General features: G+C 33.2%; 1 protein-coding gene across 36 annotated transcripts in view; it reads right to left on the bottom strand.

Moving 5' to 3' along the window:
• The window catches only part of PTPRD (protein tyrosine phosphatase receptor type D), a 2336513-nt gene that overhangs the window by 1252012 nt on the left and 1057579 nt on the right, over positions 1-26922 (bottom strand). For all 36 annotated transcript variants that reach the window (XM_078368970.1, XM_035293431.3, XM_078368938.1 and 33 more), the window contains exon 7: positions 6807-6856. The gene's annotated coding sequence lies outside the window, so the exon portion shown is untranslated. The remainder of the gene's footprint in view (positions 1-6806; positions 6857-26922) is intronic.

Raw genomic sequence — 26922 nt, forward strand, 5'->3', positions numbered from 1 at the left:
AAGACAACAGTAAATGGTACTTATAGGCTGGGGCGTATGACACATTTGATAGAAGAGACATGAAAAGGTATTTGCTGGCAACAGGCAGAAGGGTGGGAATTGTCATAAAATCTTTCTTAATCTGGTAAGACAAAGAAGGCAAAGATTTGTTTTTTTTTTTCTACTGGGTCTCTTGTGTCTAGATATATAATCTATGATTATGGCAGACATCTTTGAATATTGAGGGATTCTGGCCAAGACAAACTTAAGATAGGACATTGGGAAAAAGGATGAAAAGAACATAGGTCCCTGATTATGTCAGTGAATCATACATGAAATTCTACATCTGCTTAAATTTTTGTTTGTATAATAATAAACCTTTCTTAAAGCCTAAGCAAGTTTGTTTCCTGTTATTTGGGACTCAAAGCATCCCAACTGATATAATTAGAATAATTAAATTTAAAGCTTGAAAGGATTCAAAATTCATAGTGCATATCCTCCTAGTTTTTTATGTGAACATATATATGGAGGACGTGAGAAAATAAATGACTGGCGTGTGAGGTCAAACAATTAATTATAAGCAGAATCAGGCTTCCTAAGTTCCACAGATAGTCTGCCTTCTCCTGTTTAATATACTGTAGATTTTTTAGAAGTGCATTATACATATAAAACCATCCAGAAGAGTATATGACATGTAATAAATAAGTGGTCAGCAAATACTGATGAATACCTGACTGAGAATATAGACTCTTATTTCCAGCTTTGCCCAGCTAGTGAACAGTTTTGATATAACCATCCAACTATAACAGAGAGAAAACACATGCTACTTACAACTCAGTGAGTCATACATGTATGGATTTATAGGTTTTTCTACATGCCTTTCTCTACGACATGTGTACACTTCTTTAAAAAAAACCATAATCAGATGCTATGTCCCTTCATCTACTAATTATAACTTAGTGGGAGGTAGCTCTTAATTTTCCCCTTGTGGGTAATTAAAGTTTTGATGGGGTGATAAGATATACATAGAGTATAGAGGAGTTCACAGATGAAGACCATTTTGTAGCCGATGACTGTAGACCTTACAAGCTCTCCAGAACTAAACATTTCCTGGAGGTACTGTTAGTTGACTGTTTCCCAATACTTGCCCAGTGCCTAGTAGATACAGATGCGTAGTGTGTTTTGTTGAATGAAAGAACATGTAGGCAGTAGAAAATGGGTATCTACAATAAAGAGTGTTCAACAAAAGAGAGAAAAGGCAAAAACACTTGGGAAAGTTAGTCGAGAAAATGGACTAGGCCCACTTTCTCATTTTGCCAGGTAATGGCCATGATACTGAGTTTAAAATCAATTCACTTTCTTATCCTTGCTCTGTCATTGTTATCATGTACATAGAGTAATAATAGCAATAATCCTCTAGCTATCTGTGCATGTATCTGAACACAGATTATACACCAGCAATTTGTGGATTTTCTTAGTGTAATGAAATTAAAACCATGATTAAAGGGCACAATAATTTCTACAGAGCTGAGGGAAAAAGGTATTTAAAGGAAAGAACTGAGCCACAAAGTAAAGATTACTTTAAAATGTACATTTGAGTTTCAAGTTTTAAAAAAGGCAGTCACCAGAGATTGGTATCATGTGATAACAGTGACAGTTTATTAATAATCTGTCATGTAAAGCTGACATATTAGAAGCTGAATTCTGCTCAGCTTTACAACAAAATCCCATCCATTTTATTGCTACTGGAATTAAATATATGCCATTGAAAGGCTTTAGTAAGCTTAAATATGCCCTAAAGCTCTTTTTTTTCCCTAACACTTTGTTATCAACAAGTCAAATCGAAAGTCTAGTCTTGATTTTTCCAGATATCCATAGTCTATCAAAGAGGGAGCAAGATAACATACATATTTTTATAGAGGTTGATAAAGTTTGCCTTTGGACAAATAGAAAAGTCTTAGAAACTAAATTACTTGTACCTGACACGTTGGGAACAGGGGGAAGGCTAGATATAGTGTGGAAATCATATAGAGTAAGCATTAAAAGTTAAGCCTAGGGGATTCACAGATGTATAATTTATTTAATCAGAATTATGTGTGAGCTAGCCAGATAGGAACAATCTATCCAAAGGTGTGAAGAGGTGATAATCCATATGTATTCAGACTAAAGGATTTAGGTAAGGCATTTTGTAACAAGTAAATATCATTGAACCAGTTTTCAGAAAATCAGTTGAAAGTGGCAATCAAAAGTAGGACTCCATTTTCCCTATATATTTTTTAGTGGAAAAACCCACAAAACTGCATTTTAACAATTCTGTGTAATCAATTCATTATTGAATAAGAAGCAAAATTATCCAGAGAATATTTTGTGCATGCAATGTGTCCTAAAATTCAAACTTCATTTAAGTCATCTAAACTTTTACCTATGTCTTTCTAAGTATAGTATATACTATATATTATATATATACTTTCTAAGTATATATATATATATAATTCAATCTTTCAATTTTGGGTTCAAATAATGCACAGTAATTCATCAGTTTACACTATTTTCCTTCATGCAGAATGTTACTTGTATGTCTTTAACTTCATTTTTCCCCAAGCCCTGTCATCACTGTGAAAACAAACTAAGGTAATTTAACTGGCATCAATTACCTCTATATGTGATTTGTGTTTCTTAACTGGATGTTTCCCTTTATCACTTATATTCGGGACACATGAAATAAATCCCGAAATATTTATTTCTGAAACCTATGCTGTATTTCTCAGCGAAGCTTGTTATTTATCTATTTGGAATGGCTAGTGGAGGATAAGAAGTATCAGTGCTACTGAGAGTCTCAGAACCAGTCTTCAAGACAGCTTTTTGTGTTTCACCTTTGTTCTCCCTGCTTTCATTACGACAGAGAGATTGGTAATCTAGAGAAAGTGAAAAACATCTAATTAGCTCTTGATTATTGTACTCAATATTTCATCATCTTTGGCTACCTAAAACAGGCAAGAAAGCAGAAACAAATAAACAAAAATCTTCTGAAACAAATCCCAAGCTCTTCAAATATCTAAATACATGGATTAATAAAATTCCATCTTTAATTTCAAGAATTTTAATCTATAAACCCCAACATTTCCTTATCACATTGTTTCAATATTATGAAGACTTGAAACAATAATTAGCTAATTATTAAAGTAAGATATTATCTACTTTGCTGTTCTACTTCCATTGTGTTACATTATGAGTTACTCTTAAACCATGACAAGGCTTAGACTAAGGATCCAGAGATGAAAAATAAGCATTCTAAGAATGTATTTATATCAAGATTGTTACTTTCAAGAGGAAAAGCACATGGAATTCTATAAGCACGTATGCTGCAACCTGCAGCAAACACATGTATGTTCGCATAACTGATTCAAAATTTTAAAAAAGAAATAATACTGATTTTATACCATCCTTTCTATTAGACACAAGTATGTAATCCACTACTGTGTTTTTAGTGAAAAATTTAAAATAAACAAAAAAAGTATGCCTCTCTCCTTTCTCTCTCTCTAAATACACACACACACACACACACACACACACACACACACACATCACATATCACAAGGTGAGTATTTAATAAAACTTTAATGAAGTGCATATAACAGTATTCTGTAGTTAATACTTAATGCTCTATTTATTATGGCTGTTATATGCTTATATAATTTGTTACACATAATATTTTAGAGGCAATAAATATATCTTAACAAAAATTGTATTTAAATACTTAAAGTTTAGCCTAATAGTCTGATATTTTAATGATCCTATAGAATAATCACATTGCATGGTTTTAGCTCACTTGAAAATATGTTATGGAAATAAATTATCATAATTCATTTAGTCTTAAAGTCAAATAATTTTGTTATAGTGCTGAATTTTTATTTCAACATTGTCACATAACTAATTGTGGTACATGAAACTTATAAATGGGCAATTCATAAATATATATATTGACTTAAAAATACTACATATTACTTATTTTAACAGCTACATTAAATTAGTATAACCATATATCAATGTCTTCATATTCATGTATAAATTTTATAATAAAATAATAAAACATTTACAGAGCAATTACTATTCTAATCCACATCTGTTCATCTTAAATGCACAAGATAGTAAACATAGAACTATGTAACACATTGGAGACCATTAACTGGAAAAGTTTAAACAAGTGTTTAGAGAAACCATAATATCTTAGTAACAACAGCCAAGGCAAAAATTTCTTAAATAAAACATAAAAAGCTTTGATCATAGAAGGAAAATTAAAAAACCTAATAAACTGAAATAAATCAAAATTAAGAACTTCTTTTCATCAAAATATATCATCCAAAGAGTAATGAGAAAATCTACCAAAGAGTTGAATATAGAGTGCAAATATTCAGTGGTGTTCTGGTAAATATTTTACAACTAGCTCTCCAGAAGAAAAACTAAAGCCATTACTTTTGGTGTTTCTCAAAGTATGTTGTGAAAATACTTCTGTCATGACAGATTTTCAAACCCATAATTCTTGACACTTTCAAAATTGGTTATGGTTAGTTTTAAGAATGCATTTAAGAATGTAAGAATTAAAAAAATATAAGAATGTTAGTCTAAGAATATATTTAAGTCAGGATTATTACTTCATAAGGAAAAACACATGCAATTCAAATACCATGCATAAAAGGACAATGCAATCTGTGCCCTCTATACATTAGCAGAATTGATTCAGAATTTTAAGAAAGAAATAATGCTGATTTATTGATAGTTTTAAATCTTCTATTGGATATACACAATGGCATGTATACATTTGTATATACAGCTGTATGTATAATCACAACCCAATAAAAGAAGTGCAGACAATCCAGTAAGAAAAACAAGTGGGGGAAAAAGATTTAGAACATTTCAACAAAGAGAGTAGCCACATGAGAAATAAGCACCAAAACAAGTTCTTAGTAACATTAGTCTTCAAGCTATTCCAATTAAAATACTCCTATTCACATACCAAAACTGCTAAAGTTTAGGATGAAAAATCCCAGTGTCAGTGACTATAGGGAGCAAATGAACTCTCATATCCTGTTCTTAAAACTGACAAGCACTTAGGGAATTGTCAGTATGTACTGAAGCAGAACATGTGCATATCCTGCATACACAACAAAATACATGTGTTCTCCAAAGAGACATGTTCTTGATATCCAAATTTGCACTATTGATAAAAGCCAAAGTCTGCAAGCTACTTAAGTGCCTATCAATATTAGAAAGGGTTAATAATTTGGTCTATCCACACAGTTGAATACTATACAGCAATGAAAATGAGCAATTTACCATTGCATGCACTTTTACAAATATAACGTTGAGCAAAAGAAACAAATCAGTACAGACTCTATGATTTCATTTATAGCATATTAAAAAGAGGCAAACCCTACTTCTAGAGGTGAAGATACTGCTTATACTTTGTAGGTTTACTGACTAGAAAGAGTATAAGAGGGCTTCAAACTACTCTAAAGTTCTTTTTTTAAAAAAAAAAATGTTAGTATTGGTTATATGGGTGTATCTGTTTTCTAACAATTCACTGATATTGTGTACCTAAGATACAAGTAATTTGCCTTATGTATATTATATAAGATAATTAAAACACTGAAGATAATAGTAATTTTAAAAATATTTTTGTTCCTTATTATAAATTGAAATCATTTAATTTAAGAAGTTAATTCAGGTATATTTGTGAAATATAATTTCAAACTTAAAAATAAGGTACTTGGGGATAAAATTATTCTAAGTGCATCTAAATAATTCCTCCAAATTTCTTCCATTATCAGCAAAGTTCTCCTGGTAGTGCAGAGGAATTTCACTTTCCTCCTATGTGATAGTTTTTAACTTGTTTTCAATAATCCTATATTGAGTGTTTCTTTAAAAAGTAAGGAAAACTATGCCTTACAGTTCCTAGAGATTGTTGTTATCTACAGTCATTTAAAAACATCTTTTTCAAGATACATTGCAATAATTATATGCCCAAATTTTCAGGAGTTTTAATCAACTGTCTTTGTGTTTCCAAGGATATCATTTCCCCAAATATAAAATGTATGATACAAATGCCCACATTATCTGGATTGTATATACTTATTACAAGGTAAATCTTTATTATGTTTATTATTAAGCAACAGATAAACACCGAAAGTTGGCTTACTGAAAATTAATTTCATCAGTTTAACAGTAACACAAATAAACTCATATTTGTTTATATTTTGTAGTCATCAATTATTAGTATAATCTAGATTCACATTTTTAACTGTTATTGAATACCTATAACCAAAGAAGTTAATTAATAATTAATGCCTTAAAAACTGCCTTAGAAGTCACTTGTTATTTCTTAGCATTTTATTTCCATAGTTACGTATTTTACTCTCAACTTTCTGGAGCTCTAATGTCAAGCTTCATGGAGGAACCCAATTTTGATACATCTTGACAGATGATAAAACAAATTTTACTTTCAATAACTCATTGCCATCAAATGGACTTCATTATGAAAAATTTAATAGATCAAATTGTCATTCATGTCCAAATAAGTTTTTTAGTGGTACCAATCATTACCTTTCTGGTCCATGCCTTCAGATTTACGTAGAAATCTATCAATGACTATATTAAATAACTGTATTAGTATAATTTATCCAAGAACATAAACATTTTTATAGAAAATATCACATAATTACTTCAACATGTATGGAAAATTATCAAATGGCTTGTTTGAATTTACTTTAAAAAAAAAAAGACATGATCAAAAATAACTCTAAAATTAGGTGTGTTAATTATAATCTTACCGTAAGCTCACAGGTTAGGAATTCAAAGAAAAAGTTCACCACCCTGAGACCTAGAAAAATATAACCCAAAACATGTTTTAATTAATACTAGCATTCAATTTAAATTCAAGAACCATAAAAGGTTAGTAATTCAATATGCAAAATGTTATTATATAAGTAATTAGTGTACATATCACTTGACAAACATTTTTGAGTACAATATTTGTCTGAAATAGCATTACCAGTTACCCATCTTACATCAAACTATTGTGATTTAAAATTAATTATTCTAATTTGGGTTCTTTACTGCAGTGATGACAAACAAGCAGACAGTTATCGTCTACTTTGCTTCTTGTAGGAGTATAGGTGATAGATACGTTTGTAAGCTTAATGTATTTTGTTAGAGAACCTTCCCTGTTACATTCATTTAACAATTTCAAATAAAACATACATCCCCAGACATAAACTTTTGTAATCATGTAAACATACAGATGTGGCTATCATACCATAATCCTCTTAAATCTTAGCTTTATGCATTTTAATCACTAATAGATAACTCTCCTTGATACATTCTATAAAGTATGCAATAATTTTAAAGGCTGTACAGTATTCCATCATTCACTGTATATCATAAGGATATCTGACTTAATAATTATGCTAGTTATTATTATTGTCTTTAAATCAGCTTTAAAATAAGTCAGTTAGTTACCAGTGTGTGTGACCTCATACAATAATTACTGAGCCCTTTATAAAAGTTTACTCATTTTGATGCAGTGGTAACTTAATCAGCACACATTATTCAGCCATCAAGTTTGTTTATTGCTTGATAGATACTGTCATATATAAATGATAGAAGAAAACTAAATACTGAATATCTGCCCTCAATGAAGAAATTATTAATACTTGCAAACCCTTTAGAAGAATTATGAATGACTGGTAGGTCTATAAGCAGGTGCTCTACTATGTAATCTCTACCTAATTGCAATATAAGTTAAAATAGAAAAATTGTAATAAATTGAGTCTGTTATGTCAATTCTTCAATGGTTGATACTGTTTTCGGAGGAAGTGTTTTTCTCAGGTGTTTATGTATTAAACTGTTTCAACTGGTTTCTACCATAATTGAAGAAAATAGTTTATATAACTTCATTTATCTGATGAAGAAATAATACTCTATTCGTAGGAGGGATTATCATATGTGAAAGTGAATCTGACAATAAAATGAACCACTTGAGGAGTGACATAAAATGTTTCTCTTTTTGATGAAATGTTAGAGGAAAACAAAATATCACTATCACAGAGGTGCAAAAGAGGACATTACAATTCTTCTAGTAGACCGTCCAGGCTCATTCATTTAGTATCACTTTCTGCTTTCACTGACCCTCCAGGAGCAGGGTTGGAGAAGAGATTTTCAGGAGATCTATTTCTTATTGACATTTGTGAAAGGAGAATCCTCTGTGAAGAATCAAGTGTGGTTTGAAATATTTGCTCTTTAAAAAGTTAATCAATGAATTAGAGTGAACTTCCTTCTTGCCCTCCTTTTTTATCTAACAGTAGAGCAAATTAAATTTTGGCCAAATGTTAAAAGGTTGACTATTAGAATCAACATTCAGCTGAAGCTAAATATTACCACTGTAGAATAAACTTCTTAAATACACAAATTAAAAGTTTTGATTGTTATTGCCATTTTATTATTAAAAGTTTGAAGTCAAGCTTTAAGGTTTTGGCATTACAGTGCAGAAACAATAATTTCTTTTAGCACAATCAGATGCTAGATTATTCCTGCAGGCACTATGTTGCATATCTGCAATATCAAATTGACACTTTTAACAGAATAATGGAATTTCAACATAAAAAGCACATAAAGAGATTTATGTCCTTTTGTTATATCTAGAATGTTTATCTGTATTTGAAAGTGAATATTTCAATATTAACAATAAATCCAAAAGACATTTTTGTTTGTATTATTGACATTGCTATACTGATCAGATATGTTGGGTATATAGACTGTAAATTATAGCTCATATTTAAGTTCAGGGATTCCAGAAGTGATATTCAAAGTATTTGAGTAGCTGGCCTTTCAAGGACAAATCCAAACCAGAGGGGCAATTTTAGGCATATAAGATAGTCAGGACGGGTGCAGTGGCACATGCCTATAATCCCAGCACTTTGGGCGGCCAAGGCAGGTGGATTGCCTGAGCTCAGGAGTTTGATACTACCCAGGGCAACATGGTGAAACCCTGTCCCTACTAAAAATACAAAAAAATTAACTGGATTTGGTGGTGTGCACCTCTAGTCCCAGCTACTTGGGAGGCTGAGGCAGGAGAATCACTTGAGCCCCAGAGGTGAAGGTTGCAGAGAGCCGAGATCATGCCACTGCACTCCAGCTTGGGCTATGGAGTGAGATTCCTCTTTACAAAAAAAAAAAAAAAAAAAAAAAAGAAGGTCAAAGCAGAAATATGATTTACTCCAACTTTAACTTATTATTTTAAATGATTTGTGGAGCTTGACTCAGGCAAAGATACATTTAAAAAGGAAAGTGTTAGCTGGCCATGGTGGCTCACATCTGTAATCCTAGGACTTTGGGAGGCTGAGACAGGCAGATTGCTTGAGTGTAAGAGTTCGAGGTCAGCCTGAGCAATATGGAGAAACCCCATTTCTATAAAAAATACAAAAATTAGTTGAAGGTGGTGGTGTGTGCCTGTACTCCCAGCCACTTGGGGTGCTAAGTCAGGAGGATCACTTGAACCCTGGATGTTGAGGCTGCAGTGAGCGGAGATTGTGCCACTGCATCGAGTCTGAAAGACAAAGTAAGACCTTGTCTAAAAAAAAAAAGAAAAATAAAAAGGAAAGAGTTCATTTTAACATGGTGTGCATAAATAACCATTTTTAGAGGAGCGATTTGTGATGAAGGACCAGTTATTAAACTGTCACTGACATTAACACTAGGTTAGAGTTTTATCCTTGATAAATTTCAAGAAATTTTATTTCACATAAGACTCCAGCTAAATGAATTGGATCAGGTTGGGTACCTGAAATTCCAGCACTTTGGGAGGCCATGGCAGGCAGATCCTCTGAGATCAGGAGTTTGAGAACAACCTGGCCAACATAGTGAAACCCCCTTCTCTACTAAACATACAAAAATTAGCCGGGTGTGGTGGTGCGCACCTATAGTCCCAGCTACTCACTCAGGAGGCTGAGGCAGGAGAATAGCTTGAACCTGGGAGGAAGAGGTTGCAGTGAGGTGAGATCCCACTACTGTATTCCCCCTAGGTGACAGAGTAAGATAATGTCTCAAAGAAAAATTGGATCAATATACTTCTCTCATTTGCACTAGTTACTTGAGAAACAACCTTTCAGAAAGCATCAATGTTAAGCCAAGTAAGCAAACTGCAAAAGAAATTATTGATAATTTTATAATTCTGGTATCCTAAGTCTACCATGCCAAATAAGAAATGCTTCAGAGTTATGTTTGAATGACTGTTAAGTTACTACAGAAATCTTGAAGAGTTATACAGTTCAAATACAACTTTATAGTATTATTTTAGTATTTCTGTAGGTAAATGCCTTTAATGAATGGATTTATTGGAACTATGATGCAGTGTTTGAAGAAATTCATGAAACTGGCATCTTAAATGGTGATTTCTCCCTTGTTAAAAGAATTAGAGTGGATTACCTCCTCTTGACTTAATTTTGCAAGGAGTCCAAAAATTTGGGGGAGGGAGAGGAAACTGGATCTAAAATTATTTGGAAACCTAAAAATTAGAAAATCATTTTCAATAATAATTTAAATAATTATAAACACTTCAAAATGATTGAAAATAATTATAAAGGCAGTTTGTTGGGCTTAGAAAATATTTAATCAGCAATAGAAAAATCATACTGTAATAGGATTTCTACATTTTATCTCATGTATCCTCAATGCTCAGAAAAAGTTTCATGTATTAGATTATTTTCCACATTTCCACAGAAGACACTGAAAACTAACAGTTGCCTAAATAAACTATAAAAAGACTTGCTATTAATATGTTTTAACGTAAAAACTGAACCTGAAATTAATTAAATTCAGAATCCCAGGTAAGTCATATACCAGGATAGAATAATATTAGTAGATAACATTCACAAAACATATAAAGATTCTGGTGTCAGTATTTTTATGTATTAACTCATTTAATTTTAGTAATTATATTTCTAGTTTATAGAAACTAGCCATATCTTAGCCATTACATTGCTATATGATAGGTGACCATTGGACAGTATTTTTACAAGTCCTATTTCAATGCACATATATTCATTTATTCTTTTCAGTTTTAGGAGTCAAGTAATTTCACATTTATTATAACTCTAACATTATCTTAGTTGGCTGGTCCTTATTAGTAACTACAGTTAACATTTACTGAATACATACTATGTGCCAAGAAGTGTATCAAAGGATTAAGGTTCATCTCACTTAATCTCCATAGCAATCCTACCAGGTATTATGAGTATCTAAGTTGTATAAATAAGAACATTGACTAGAGAGGCAAACAAATATATCCAAGGACAGAGAACTGGTAAGTAATATAGTTGAATTTAATAATTATTTCATTATTATTAAGTTCTGGGGCACATGTGCAGGATGTGTAGGATTGTTGCATGGGTAAATGTGTGCCACGGTGGTTTGCTGCACCTATCAAATCATCACCTAGGTATTAAGCCCGGCATGCATTAACTCTTCTTCCTAATTGTCCCCTGCCAACTCCACACCTCCCCTAACAGGCCCCCGTAAGTGTTGTTCCCCTCCCTGTATGTTCAGCTATAGTTGAGTTTTAAGCACAAACTCTGCTTCCCTTTAGTTAGATGTAGCTTAGAAATTCAGATTCTTTTTTTGTATAAACTTGTGGGATATAAGTGTAATTTTGCTATATGCATATATCACTTAGTGGTGAAGTCAGGGCTTTTAGTATGTCCATTATTAAATAATATCCATTCTACCCACTAAGTAATTTGTCATCATTCATCTCCCTCCCACCCCCTCACCCTCTGAATTTCCACTGACTATCAACCAAAGCTCTAAGTCCATATGAACATATTATTTATCTCCTGCTTATAAGAGAGAACATGCTGTATTTTCCTTTCTGTGTCTGGATTGTTTCACTTAAAATAATGACCTCCAGTTCCATCCATGTTGCTGCAAAGATATGGTTTCATCTTTTTTATGGCCAAAGAGTATTCCATACTATTGTGTGTGTGTGTGTGTGTGTGCGTGTGTGTGTGTGCGCGTGAGCACATCTGTATTACATTTTATTTAATCATTTGTTGATATACAGGTTATTCCATATCTTTACTACTGTGAATAGTACTGCAATAAACATGACTGTAGGTATCTTTTTGATACAATGATTTTCATTTGGGGGGGTATATCAAGTAGTGGGATTGCTAGATCCAGGGGTAGTTCTATTTTTAGTTCTTTGAGAAATCTCCATACTGTTTTCCAGAGAAGTTGTACTAATTTACATTCTCACCAATAGTGTATAAGTCTTCCCTTTTCTTTGTCCTGGCCAACATTTTTTTTTGTCTTTTTATTAATAGCCATTATGATTGATGTAAGATGATATGTCATTGTAGTAATAATGATCATTTTTCATGTGCTTGTTGACCATTTATATGGTTTCTTTTGAATGATATCTATTCATGTCCTTAGCCTACTTTCTTTTTTTTTGCGATGAAGTCTGTCTCTTTCATCACGCTGGAGTGCAGTGGCACGATCTGGGCTCACTGCAACCTTTGCCTCCCATGTTCAAGTGATTCTCCTGTTTCAGTCTCCTGAGTAGCTGGGATTACAGAGTCCCACCACCATGCCCAGCTAATTTTTACTTTTTTTTTAAGTAGAGATGGGGTTTCGGCATGTTGGCCAGGCTGGTCTCAAACTCGTGACCACAGGTGATCCACCTTCCTTGGCCTCCTAAAGTGCTGGAATTACAGGCGGGAGCTACCATACCCAGCCCTTAGCCTACTTTTTAATGGGATTTGTTTTGTTGTTATTAAGTTGAGTTCATAGTAAATTCTGGATAAACTCTCCCCAGTCAGTCATCATTTTCTTCTGTTCTGTGAGTTATGTGGTCACTGTGTTAATCAGATTCTTTTAAAGGGAGAATGTGTGAAAGAAATTGGGGGCTTGCATTTTAGTCAATTCAGAAAAAAAACCTAAAGTCGTATATTCGTAAAGCAGTATATAACTACATTCTCAATTTTTTATAAATCTATAAGAATAGTAAATAAATTAGAAAGCTTCTAGTCTTACAACTCTAATTAATTATAATTAATTTTAGATAGTGACAGCCCCACAGTACCTAGCTCATTAAATGCTAAATTAAAACTATGCATTATTTATCAGACATGCCAAATTCTAGAGTTTGCTGCCAATAAATTTAAGAATACATAAGATTGTTACAAAATATGTAAATTCTAGGTAATGTAAGAATGATTTTGGCATAAGTTATCAGGAACGCTTTCTTGCAAAACCAGATAGCCTTTTATCCATTTAGAAAAATGCAAATAATGCTTTCGAAAATAACTTTGAACTCTTACTTCTATCACAAGACTTAAGCTTATCATCTCAAAAACATAATTCCTATTATAATTGTAGGCAACACATTTGGGAAAAAATGTAGAATGTTTCAGTAAAAGCTTGCATATTATAAACTCTCAAAGAATCAGTGACCATCTAAGTGCTGAAATAAAGAAATAATAACTGAATAGACTCTTAGGATAAAAATACCCTGTATTTATTTAGGTGTTAGAGTTTACGTTATCCAAATCGTCTCAATGTCTTATTCAATGCCTGTCTCATTTTTTACAAAAAAGATCTTAAATCCTGGAAAAGTTGGAATGACGGATGAATGGTGAGACTAGCAACCCATCCTGTGAATGATGTATGTAAATCTGTTGTATAAAGTGGTATATAATGCTAGTTCAGTAATTAATACATTTATTCCATAAATATTAACTAAACAATTATTTACCTGCCACTATTATAATACAATGTGAGTTTAAAGTGATAAAATAAGACAAATATCATAATAGGTCTTGTATTCTGGTTACTAATGTTTAATAACTGTATATTTTATTGCCACTTCAAAAACGAATAGACATTGTACAATTGCACTCTATAATATCTTCCAAGATTATCCGTTAGGTGTTCCAAAATATAGCTTGAGAAGTTTTAAATAAGTTTGAATGGGTTTAACACTATGGTAGAAACTTTAATTATCCCTCAATATCCATATTATCTTACTTATTTTTTGCTAGGTCATGACCACTTGGAATAAGACAATGATCCTTAGTCTCAGTGCCATAAGATTAACTTCTGGCAAAAGCACATATGTGGATGTGGAGTAAGCAAAGTCTAAGCAGTGTCAATGAATGTAAGAGGTATTTTCATCTCTGTCCCTCCTTCCATAATTAAAATTTCTGGTTAGAATGCAGAATTAATGCTCGGAGCTTCAGCAGTCATTTTGTATTTTAAGAGGCCACCCTAACCTCTTTGTTTCTCAGACTTCCAGGTAGAGTAATTAAAACAGGAAGAAACTGGATCAAATGACGATGTGGCATGTTGTCTCAGACTTGGATAAATTGTTTCTCGAATTTGAGAGAGAAATAAATTCTATACAAACAGGAAGCAGATTAAAGTTTACCAGAGAATAAGGGTGAAAGGAATGGGGAATGCCTGCTAATGGGTACAGAATTTCTTTTGGGATAATCAAACTATATCTTAATAAAGCTGTTATTTTAAAAAGGTCCTTATGTTAGTCTATTAGTTTATATCTTAAATAATGTAAATGTATTTTGCATTTTACAAAGATATTTGTGTAGTTTATTATTCTGGAGACTCAAATTTGTCTGATTTTCTGAACCTGCTATAATGTATTAACACATTAGTATATATTAGAATAAATAAAATAATAAATAAATAATCTCTGTCTTCAATTGTCTAAAACCTACTGGAAAGAAATGGCTATTCATGAATTAACACCAACACAAATCATTAGCCTCCCAGGGCGTTTTTTGGAATTTTATTATATAATTGAAAGTCATTTGAAAGTTTACTGGTTACTACATAACAAAATGCATGATTAGAAAATCTAAGAAAAGTATTGCCAGTAAATAATATAGGCCAGAACTTGCATTGTAGCCTATCGGTCGTGGTGCCTTTGATAGCCACCTCAGTGAATGACCATCTGTTCTTAAATTACTCGCACAAAATCCAAAATGTCAAAACCTCTAAACAAAGTTTCGTACTCATTTAAAAGGCATAAAATGAAAATAATGACTGCAAAGATTTTGAGCATCAATGATATATAAAAATAACATTAAACAATCCACTTAACAAGTGGTAATTCATGTCTCTTAATTAGAAAATTTTACATCTTTAATATTTTGACTCTTAGGCATAAATACTCTGAAAAATGCCTCTCTACATTATTCAGAACATGAAAATCTTTTTAAAATCTTTTAAGTTGTGTTGAAAAGACAACAATAACCTCAAACTATAAATGGGTGCATTCCAAAAACATCCTCTGAACTCTTTTTCATGAGTAACATAGTCATAATTTTCCCAAGTTGACAAGGAGCCACACTAATTGGTAAAGCTTAAAGAAATAATAATGCTCATCATAAAACTTGCCTTGTTATAGATACCTATGCATGTAAGAAGAAATTAAAATTATAAATTGTAACTCATAGCATAATATAATGATCCTTTCATTTCTGGAGACAGTCATTTTGAAAAAGCTGTAAGTCTGTGTGAAAGTTCACAGGATTGGTATAGCCTTGATATAAATTCATTGTAACTATGGCAACATTCATTTTCATTTCACTTCAACTGTTGCACCAGCTCAGATAAGCTTGCAGACTCGGTCTTATAGTTGCCATTATGACTAGCAGATCCTTATCACTGCCTATTCTGAAAATATATAGCAGCATTTTGGTGGCACTGGTCCCTTTCTCTCCTACTTGCCATGGATGGCCACTTTAATCAAGCCCTGAAAGTATCCTGTATTCTCTTCTTCCTTCGTCCTTACCATACTTTCTTGTCAATTGCCAACTCAGAGGCAGAAGCCAAGTATACAGTGGTACCTCTCAAACTTAAATGCACATAAAAGTCGCCTGATATTTTTGTTGAACTACAGATTCTCACTGATAGTTCTGTCTTGTTAGAAATACGGAATCTCAAGCCCCGTCTCAGAAACATGTATCGAAAGCTTCATTTTAGCAATACTAGCAAGCTATGAACAACTTCCTATGCTACAGTTTCCTTATCTCAAAAATAGTTCATGTATATGAAGTGTCCTACAACCTCTGTCTTCTCTTAATCTCCCTTTACTCAAATCTACCCCATCTCATTTAGATAATGTTTCACAAAACCATCTCAAACTTTTAATTTTTGGAAAAGAAAGCTACTACACTAAACCCTTTGATTCCATAGCCATTACTATAATTACCATTTGCTATGCTGCCACACAACTAGACCTCTATGTTGCTCATGTTTCACCATTGCTATTATTTCTCTAACATTACCTAATCATTGTATTCCTAATGCTGTACCCACCAAAGTGAAATATATCCAACTCTTTCATATTCTCTCATTCTGCACCTGCTTCTCTCTCCTGCTATGACATGACTTGTGCACATATTAAGTGGATGAAAGTTACTCATGAGAACAACTTCGATTTTTTTATTCGACACTTCAAAAATCCACATGCATCTTCATCCCTTCCTTTTCTATTACTTTATTTCCAAGAAAGGATCTCTCTCCCCTCATATTTTTTCTTTTATTCCTTCTTTTCAGTCCTGAATTAACATGCACACTTTATGCTTTTTAAAATAATAACCAATTTCTCATTCTCTACTTGATCTTTCTTTCAATCTGTAATGTCAAGGCTTATCTCTCCTGGAGAACTTTGCCCTTGACCATCCTGAGTCTTCAAACTGGCTTTTATTTTCTTCTTGTGTGGATACCCTACACTTCTTATGATTTGCAACATATTTTTCACCCAAAAACCTCTAATGATGCCCATTATTGAACATCTAAAATGTGCCAAGACATCAAATTCCATGTTCCTTTGAAAGCCATTATCACCCTGGAACATTTACAGCACACAGTAGTAGTTAACCACTTCTTCCTTTATGAAATTCTCTTTTTCCAAGAATTACAAAACTGCTTTCTAGTTTTGGATTATTATCATTTTCGTTTCATTTTGTTTTTATATTCTCATGATTACATCTTTTTGTTTTTGTCTTTACTTTCTCTTCTTCCCAGTACAGACTGTTTAACAGCCTGTCTATCTCAGTGGCAGACACAATGACTAGGGACATAGCTGTGCTCAGCGATGTTTGAGTGAATGCAAGAATCAAGGTATGAATATATTTTCTGATCCTGTCCTCTTTCTACATATTCCTATATGAACTTGCACTTAGATACTTGGTTGCAATCTTCACCTTTATAATTTTCATGTTCAGTTTACATCTTAACTTTCCAAATTAGTCTTACTAGAAATGAATGTATTTCTGGTCTTGGTCCTACTTTCCCAAACTTCTTACTAGATATTTCTACCTATATATTGCACAATTACCTTGAATTTAACATTTCCAAAACAAAATTTATCCCCTTCCCAATAAAACCCACTCTGCTCCTCGGATTGTTATGTTAGTAACACTTCTAACTCGTCATTCACATAAACCTAAAAGGTTAGTCATTACTGATACTTCCTTTCTTTTCATCATTTCATCCAATCCTTTACAAGCCCAGCAATTCTACCTCTGTTGTCTTCATGAAAATGAATAAAGACCATCCAGATATGAATAAACAGATACTATTTATTTGCAGTTGGATATAGCAAGGAAATTAGCCATTCATCATTTGCATTTGCCAGAGACTCAAAGGCAGGTGGAGAGCCAGGAAAACCTAACAGTGAATAAAAAGGGGAGGCTTGGATGCATTCTGATTGGAGATAAATGAATATGGAGAAACTAGAAGCAGAGCAACCTATGTGATTGCTTTGGGAAGTATATTTGGCTTTCTCTGGTTGGTCCTGAGTTGGAAGAAGCAGGTTAAAATTAAGGAAGTTGGTAGTCAGAGACCTGAAAATGTCCCCTAAGTCCTGGCCATTCTGAACCAATTGCAGAGGCTGTGGATTGGTGTCCTGGGCTAGTTGCTGTGAAGGTGGTAGGTCAGAGTTCTGTCACATATGTTCTGGCCATTAACCATTTTTATACTCAGTCTCCCTTCTCTCATTTTTCTTTTTCCCCTTCCAACCACATGGCCATCCCTCAACTCAGCCAGTAGTTTTGTTGTATACTACATTTTTTAGTTCTTGAGATCAGATTGTCTCATCCTTCTATAACAAAAGAAGAGTATAATATTTAAGAGTATATTGGTTTAGTAAACACTTGCTAATACAAGAAAACCCCAGTATAATTGGCACAATGGGAATTTTTATGTAGTCATAAGTACAGATTATAATTCTTATGAGTTGAGTTTTATGTGCCAAGGCACTTTTTAGTAATAAAAATATTTTCATTGAACATGATTGTTTCTTCTAAGTTGTCAATTGTTCAATATGAAACCTATGCAAACTATACTCAGGATAATTTAGCTAATCTCAAGACAGAATTATTTCTTATGATTCTATGAGGTGAAACACCTTTATTCAATAACTCAAACACCATTTTTTAAAATACAAAAACCCATAAATAGATGTTTCTCTTCCATTTGTGCTAAATATGCTGCACATTGATAAATAAAAGCAATTTAGTTAGAGAACATCTACATTTTTAGCCCTGTGTACAGACACAGGCTACTCTGACATATGCCTGTCAAAAATAGAGGGAGAAAAAAGAGATACATTACTGTAACATGATTTCTACAATCTCTGATTTTATTAGTTTATCAAATTTATTCCATTTTATCAGTGTTTGAAGAAGTAATTGGTCATGATCTGATTCTTTCTCATCAATTAGCAAGTATTTGTTGAACATCTATGTTCCTAAGTATCATCTCAGATACTGAAGAGCATAAGGCATCACTCCCTCCTGTGATGTTGAACTAAGGAAGCCAGTCTATCATAGCAATGTTGAAAAATATAAAAGGAGGAAAAGTATGTATATATAGGCAACAAAATGTGTTGTGCAAATATAATTGTTGTAAATAGGGGAGACAAAAAATATTTTAGAGGAAAATAACCTTGGAATCAACTTCAGGTTTCTACTATTTTAGTTGTATTACATCTGGCAAGTTACTTAACTTCCGGAGGCCTCAATAATAATTATAATTGTTAATAATATATGAGATAATAGTAATGGAGATAATAGTAATGGTACAAGCAAACATATGTACATGTTACATGTGACTTAGGGTTTTTAATATACTAACCTATGTAATCCTTCTAACAACTCTAAGTGGTAGGTACTTTTATTATATTTATTTTATAGACTAACTTAGGCACAGGAAAATTAAATTATTTGCCCATGGGCATAGATCAAGACAGGAGAGGGGCTTGCTAATGACACAGAATTATATGCTTCTAGAATTATTATTATTATTATTTTGAGAGAGAGTCTCACTCTGTCACCAGGCACCAGGCTCGAATGCAGTGGCACAATCTCAGCTCACTGCAACCTCTGCCTCCCGGGTTCAAGCAATTCTCCTGCCTCAGCATCCTGAGTAGCTGGGACTACAGGCATGCACCACCATGCCCAGCTAATTTTTGTATTTTTAGTAGAGATGGGGTTTCACCATGTTGGCCAGGATGGTCTCGATCTCTTGACCTCATGATTCACCCACCTTGGCCTCCCAAAGTGCTGGGATTAAAGGCATGAGCCACTGTGCCCGGCCACTTCTAGAATTATTAATAGGTAATTTAATTGAAGTGCCCACTATGGTAACTGATTCCCAATGGCTACTAAAAAAATACCAGTTTGCTTCTTTCTATCTAACTATGAAATATTACAATGCTTTTCAAACTTCAGAATACATCAAAAAGGCTAGAGGTCTCAATAATTTACTAGCTGGGGAGTGGGATCCAAAGTTTGCATTTCTAAACCAAGTTCCCAGCTGATGCTGATGCTAATGCTCGGGGGATATAGATGGAGGTCATTACGTTGAAATAATCCAGTCACAGAGAGAAAAATACTGCATCTTCTTACTCATATGTGTGAGCTAAACAAATTGATCTCATGGAGAATAGGAGGATAAATACTAGAGAATGAGATGGGTTGGTAGTTGGTATCGGAGAATAAAGAGAGGTTGATTAATAGGTACAAATATATAAATAGAAGAAATAAGTTTTAATGTTTGTTAGCAGACTAAAGTGACTATAGCTGGCAACAGTATCTTGTATATTTCAAAGTCATAGAAAAGAGAACTTGAAATGATATCAACACATAGCAATGATATGCAAGGTGATGGGTATCTCAAATATCCTGACTTGATGATAACACATTTCATACCATAACAAACATTCAGCTGTACTGCTAAATATGTAAAATATTATGTATCAATAATAAAAAAAATATATAGTCCCAGGGAAGCTATGGGACCTGCAAAGATTTTAACCAGAGGCAGCAATAAGGACTAACCTATAGACCAGAATTGGAAGGGAAAAGAAAGAAAAAGTAACTTTCTTTGTAAATGACCTATTGATTTCAGTTCATTCAGTTTCTTTATTCAAAGTAACATTTGCTTCTACTGGGTTCCATTTTCTATTTTGGCAGTATACACATTTAGAATGGTCATTCAAACTGCTCAGAGGAAAAACTGAGGACATCTTCCTGGGAGAACAGTCAATTAACTGAGGCAAGGGAGTAATGGAAATCACAGCCACTTCATCTGTCAATTCAAATTTTATGGTTTGGGTGGGGATTTTCTATAATACTGTAGTTCTCTGATTACTCAGACTTTGATGATAGAAAACTAAGGAATATATTCCTTAAAGTTGCAGAGAAATGATTATGAATAACTCTAAAACTAATATTTTTTAAATATTCATGTTTATGAAGATTGGCAATTATATTACTTCTACCAGTCCTCTGAAAATTAGAGAAAAAAGTGAAAAGACAAATGAAATGTTAGGGGAGCTGCATCAATATATTTTCTAAATATGTTAATCATCCATGTCATCATTTTAGTTGATTGTAATGAAGACTTACTATGAGCCAGAACTTTTCCATTCATTTTGAAAGCATTTTATGAGTTATTTCTTATAGTTGGGTTCAAATGCTTTGTATTCACATTTGGAGACACTAAGACTTGGAACACTTTAATATTAGAATTTGTAATATTATATTCATATACAGTATTTTTAGTTTTATGGCAAAATTTTTATTCAATTTTAATTTTTATATATTTAATTTCAAGAAAGTGGACCATTTCTTTAGGCTTATTGATCATTCGAAGCAATTTATGCCTTTACAACTTTCTTAATTCTAGACAATTAACTAGATAAATATTTGCTTCTAAATGTATAAAATGGTGACAATCGTGTAATTGTGAAAACCAATACAATAGCAGTTTATTTGGCATATAATTATTTTTAAATATTTAATAGTAAAACATAGCATAGAGTAGCATAAAGCAGACAAAATCAGTAAACTCCTCTTAAAGATGTTATACATTTCCTACATAAAAAAGTGTTCTTGGTTGCAGTTAATTTTTTTCATTTATTTCCTAAAATATCTTTCCATTTTTAAAGGTTCTTGTTAACTCTGGTGACATGTTCTCTTTTTCTCCTACATATCTCTTTAAAATATAGAACAAGTAATACTGATTTGTAGCAATTAAAACAGGTTGTCTGTGTTTCTAATTCCTCAATACCACCATGGAAAAAAAGACTTTTCTTAGGAAGTTAATCAGCAATCTATGGTAACATTCAGCACACCATGTTCCAGTGATATTTTAAAATGTTTAACAGCATTAGATAGCTTTTAGAATAATTATGATTAATATTCACAAATACAGCACTAGGATTTACGTGTTACTGGATTTTTAAAAATCTAAAATGCCATGGATTATAAGACAAACCATTATTTCAAAGAGCTCTACAAAAGAAAAAAAAGTTAAGTTATTCCATGGGGTATACATCCAAGTTTCAGAGATGTTATAATTTGAAAAACAGCATATGGTAAACACACATAGCAGTAATTGTTATCATTAGTAGAGGTGTGGAGTGGTGTTTATGAGCAAGGGAAATAGGCAGACACACCCGGGGCTGTGGGAGTTGATGCTTGGTCATTATCTCTAGAGGTCATCTTGGCAACATCAGTCTATAGCCCTCAAACTATTCATACATTGTGATTCTCATGATTCCTCTTACCCAAAAGAGTAAGTGATCCTTACTCTTTTGCATAAGAATGTAATGTCTCTTACTTAAAAGAGTGCAAAAATTTTTAGGAGCAAATTTATTACTAAAAGTTCTATTATTTAAGATGATTTATGAAATATAATGCCAATAAAAATACAAGCCAGTTGGCTAAACACATTATGCAAATCACTTACTGTATGGTGACTGTTTCTATTTCTAAAGCACATTTACAGATTAGGATCATACAGCAAATACTGTTCTATGATCTTTTTTTTCACAGTGCAATGTATCACCAGAATTTTTTTCTGTATTATGACAGAATGTGTGCTCTTCACAGGCAGAAATCTTTGCTTCCTATACTAATATTAATATACCCAAAGTGCTTAAGACAGAGCTTAACACATAGTGGGTATTCAATAAATGTTTATAAAGCACTGTACTTGTGACAGTGTTCACATTTGAAAAGGAAGTTTATCAGCACTGCTTATACTGTGATCCCCAATTTTAAGTGTTTTTGTATGAACGTTATAAAAAGACTGTTTCCTTCCTAAGAGATGAATTCTCTATATTCTTATTTCTAATCTATTCTATGCCTTATTTTCTGTAATGAAAATCGATTCCCTAATTCAGAAATATTAAACATGTAATTTTAAAAACAGCAATGACTTCATATTTTTTATGAGACATTCAAGATAACGCTTGTCTTTTTCATTATAAAATGATAATCATTTACATATTAAAGAACATGAGCTTGAACCATAAAGAGCATTCTTAGCCAAAATCTGAATGTTTTTGCAAATAAATCTAGAATTAAAAGGTTTCTCCCCTGCCCTCAATTTGAAATATGGTTTATCTTTGCTTGCTTTCTAAAAATTTGTTAGAGATTAATGATATTAACTCTTTTTCATGTATGTGGCACATGGATTTTCACAGATTATCATTTGCTTTGGGTATTACTTGTTGTGTTTTGGAGGCACAAAAGATGCAATGCTTTATGTAATAAAACATAGTGGGTTCCATTTTGGCATCTTAATTAGAATGCCCTCTGTGGTAAGCAGCATGACTCCCTAAAAGTGTCCATGCCTTGATCCCTGGAACCTGTGTTACCTTCCATGGCAAAAGGGACATTGCAGAAGCAATGAAGACCATGGACCTTAAAATAGGGGGACTATCTGGGTAGGCCCAATCTAATCACATGAATCCTTAAAATGAAGAGAATTTTCTCTGGCTGTGGTCAGATAGATGTGGCAGATGTCAGAGAGATTGAAAGTGTGAGAGGGAGGCAACCTGCCATTCCTGTGTTGGGAGACATATGGAAGGCATGAAAGGAAATACAGACAGCTTCCAGGGCCAAAGACCATGCCAGGTGACAGCCAGCAAGGGAACGGACCTGGGTCCTACTGCCAAGAACTGATTAAGGCCAGCAAGCTGTGTGACCTTAGAAGCGGATTCATTCTTACAGCCTCTAGGGAGGGACACAGCACTGCCAACATCTTGATGTTGGCCTTGTGAGTGTTTAAGCAGAGGATGCAGCTAGGCCGTACTGCATCTAGAGTCCTAACCTACAGAACTATTGCATAATAAATGAGTGTTGTTTCAAAGCATTAAGTATGTGACAAAGTATTATGTCTGCAACTTAAGAAAACACAAATAAGCCTTCAATAAATTAAGTGAATACACATCTAGCTATGTCTTTTTCTGGCACTTTTTAATATGTTTTCTTTTAGTTTTAATTGATATATAATATTTGTGTGGTACAGTGGGATGTTTCCATACAAGTATACATTATGTAATGATCAAATCAGGGTCATTAGCATATTTATCATCTCAAATACTTATCACTTCCTTGTGGTGAGAGCATCCAAAATTTTCTCTTCTAGCTATTTTGAAATACGTAATATGTTGTCAACTATACTCGCTCTACTGTGTAGTAGAACGCCAGAGCTTCTTCCTGCTTTCTCTGTAACTTTGAACCCACTGACCAGTCTCTCTCCATTCTCCCCACCCATGCTATTTTTGATGGAAACTAAATTTTTTGGCTTGCTTTTATTTATTGCAGAAGGAGTTAAGAAATGCAAATATTTATATGTACATGTATATGTATGCTATATTTACATCTCCAAGTTTTGAGTATCAAGAAATTTGAATGTTTGAAAGAAAAATAAACATGGTTTTGTTGTTGTTGCTTGGATTTTTAAAAAGACACATTTGAGAGAATATGGTGAAAGTAGATTTTGAGGCATGAGAAAATCCCTGATAAAAATGTTAATAATATGGCAGGGAGTCACCCCAGATTACTAAAAAGTTGTGTAACAATTGCCAAGTGAAGGAATATAGGAGCAGCCCCACAGAGCACCATGGGAGCTTAGAGAACTTGCCAAAGAAAAAAGAAAACTCTCTGTCCTAAAAGTTAGAACTAGGGGAGATCCAAAATAAAGGTCACTAGGAAACAAAGTGAAGGTCACTGAGGAAATTCAGTCATTTTCCACATGATTATTAGCCATAATTGGAGGAAGAATCTCCATTCAATTGGAACCTGCAGAAATCATTCCTTCTTCAACACAGCACCCCACCAACTAATTGTGCAGAAAAAGTGACACCCTTCATGACTGAGTTCAGTACCTTTCATTAGCCAATGAAGATACTCTAATTTCAGAAGATCTCAGATATCTGTAACCTCAGGAATGAGATTGGAGCCCTGGCTACCTATTGGTATAACAATATAGGACAGTACTGCTGCACTTGTATGTGAAAAATAGATAATAGTTAATGAGGCAGTGATTAAAATTCTACAGTATTCCTATTGCATTCAAAGTATCAGTTCAGTATGAATCATTTTAGAACACGAAAGATGATCACTTGCCAATCTAGAAGTTATTTAAAAAACAAGCATTATAAGATAACTGAGTTAGACTTTTTCTAAGATACACATGTGAGAGAGTATATCTTTCCTAGGATACACACGTCAATTCTGTAGATGGGCTACATGATGGAGTTGATTTAAAATATTCCTATTCTATTACTATTTATCTTTGTTGTTATTGCATTTGCTTTTGGGTTCTTGGTCATAACATATTTGCCTACACCAATGTCTAGAAGGGTTATTCCAATGTTATCTTCTAGAATTTTTATAGTGTCAGGTCTCCGATTTAAGTTCTTGATCCATCTTGAGTTTATTTTTGTATGAGATGAGAGATGAAGATCCAGTTTCATTCTCCTACATGTGGCTTGACAATTATCTCAGCACCATTTGTTGAATAGGGTGTCCATTCCTACTTTATGTTTTTGTTTGCTTTGTCAAAGATCAGTTGGCTGTAAGTATTTGGGTTTATTTTTGGGTCCTCTATTCTGTTCCATTGGTCTATGTGCCGATTTTTATAACAGTACCATGCTGTTTTGGTGACTATGGCCTTACAGTATAGTTTGAAATCAGGTAACGTGATGTCTCCAGATTTGTTATTTTTGCTTAGTCTAGCTTTGGCTATATGGGCTCTTTGCATGCCAAAAGAAACAGTCAGCAGAGTAAACAGTCAACCCAATAGAGTGGGAGAATATCTTCACAATCTATACATCTGACAAAAGTCTAAAACCAGAATCTACAAAAAATTCAAACAAATCAGCAAGAAAAAAACAAACAATCCCTTCAAAAAGTCGGCTAAGGATATGAATAGACAATTTTCAAAAGAAAATATACAAGTGGCCAGCAAACATGAAAAAATGCTCAACATCACTAATGATCAGGGAAATGCAAATTGAAACCACAATGCACTACCACCTTACTCCTGCAATAGTGGCCATAATTAACAAATCAAAAAATAATAGATGTTGGTGTGGATGCAGGGAACAGGTGCATCAGCTGGTGGGAATGTAAACTAGTACAACCTCTATGGAAAACAGTGTGGAGATTCCTTAAAAAACTAAAAGTAGAACTACCATTGGATTCAACAATCCCACTATTGGATATCTATTCAGAGGGGAAAAAGTCATTATATGAAATAGATACTTGCCTATGCAGGTTTATGGCAGCACAATTCACAATTGGAAAAATGTGGAACCAATCCAAGTGCCCATGAATCATGGAGTGGATAAAGAAACTGTGGTGTGTGTGTGTTTGTGTGTATATGTAAATCACAGATAAATTGTGACATATATAACATATAATCCATCATATATGTCATACATAATCATATATATATATATGATGGATTACTACTCAGCCATAAAAAGGAATGAATTAATGGCATTTACAGCGACCTGAATGAGATGGGACACTGTTATTCTGATTGAAGTAACTTGGGAATGAAAAACCAAACATCACATGTTCTCATTCATAAGTGGAAGTTTAGCTATGAGGATGCAAAGGCATAAGAATGACCAATGGGCTTTGAAGACTCCAGAGGAAAGGGTGGGAAGAGGGAAAGGGATAAAAGACTAAAAACTGGATGTGGTGTATACTGCTCGGGTGATGGGTGCACCAAAATATCAATAACCATCACTAAAGAACTTACTACTGTAACCAAACACCACCCTTTCCCCAATAACCTATGAAAATACAAATAATAATAAATAAAATATTCCTATTAGTACCCATCACAAGGGATTTTGCTCTTTGAAATTTGTGTGCTCTCATAGGTACATACGTCCTTATACAAGAGTTTGTGTTTAATAAAAATATGTTCACTTAGATATAACCATAGTACCTATATATGTGCAAAGGAACACCCATGGATACACTATTTATCATTATGCTTATGTTAAACAGATAATTTATACATTGTGTTTTTTTCTCATGTGTTCGTCAA

This window comes from Callithrix jacchus, chromosome 1 (genome assembly GCF_049354715.1).
Source record: "Callithrix jacchus isolate 240 chromosome 1, calJac240_pri, whole genome shotgun sequence".
NCBI lineage: Eukaryota > Metazoa > Chordata > Mammalia > Primates > Cebidae > Callithrix > Callithrix jacchus.